Below are 612 nucleotides of genomic sequence, written 5' to 3'. Positions count from 1 at the left end.
TTATTTGTCTTTTTCTTGTAGAGGTGTTGTAGTTTCCTGTATATTCTGGAAATGAGTCCCTTGTCTGATATGTCATTGCAAAAGATTTTTTCCCAAAAAATCCATTCTTGATTGATCAAGATAAAATGCTCAACTATATTATATATATTGATACATTTATCATCTACCAAAAAATACAAAGACCTTAGAACACTTTAACTCTATTTACTCCTTTTATAATTTGTGTGCCATTGTTGTCATGCATTTATTTCTCTGTATATTAAATCATGAAGATATCATTATTTTATAGAATCCATTTTTGTTGCCATCTAATTTGCTCTTTGTTCATTCTTGAATCTCTTATCTTTCATTTATAATAATCTCCTATCTGCTTAAGGAATAGCTTGATATTTCTTTACTGTATTTTGCTGGTGGCAAAGTCTCTAAGTTTATTTTTATTGGAAAATGTCAATTTTATCTTTATTATTGAAAGATATTTTTACTAGGACTAGAATTCTAGGTTGACAGCTATTTCCTCTCAGCACATTAATATCCATAATATATTAATATAATAAACAATATACATTGTTTTCTGGCTTCTATCATGTCTGTTAAAAAGTCAGCTGTCTTTTT

Source organism: Chrysochloris asiatica, unplaced genomic scaffold (genome assembly GCF_000296735.1).
Source record: "Chrysochloris asiatica unplaced genomic scaffold, ChrAsi1.0 scaffold00150, whole genome shotgun sequence".
Taxonomy (NCBI): Eukaryota; Metazoa; Chordata; class Mammalia; order Afrosoricida; family Chrysochloridae; genus Chrysochloris; species Chrysochloris asiatica.
The sequence above is the reverse complement of the archived record's forward strand: the minus strand, read 5'-3'. Positions refer to the sequence as shown.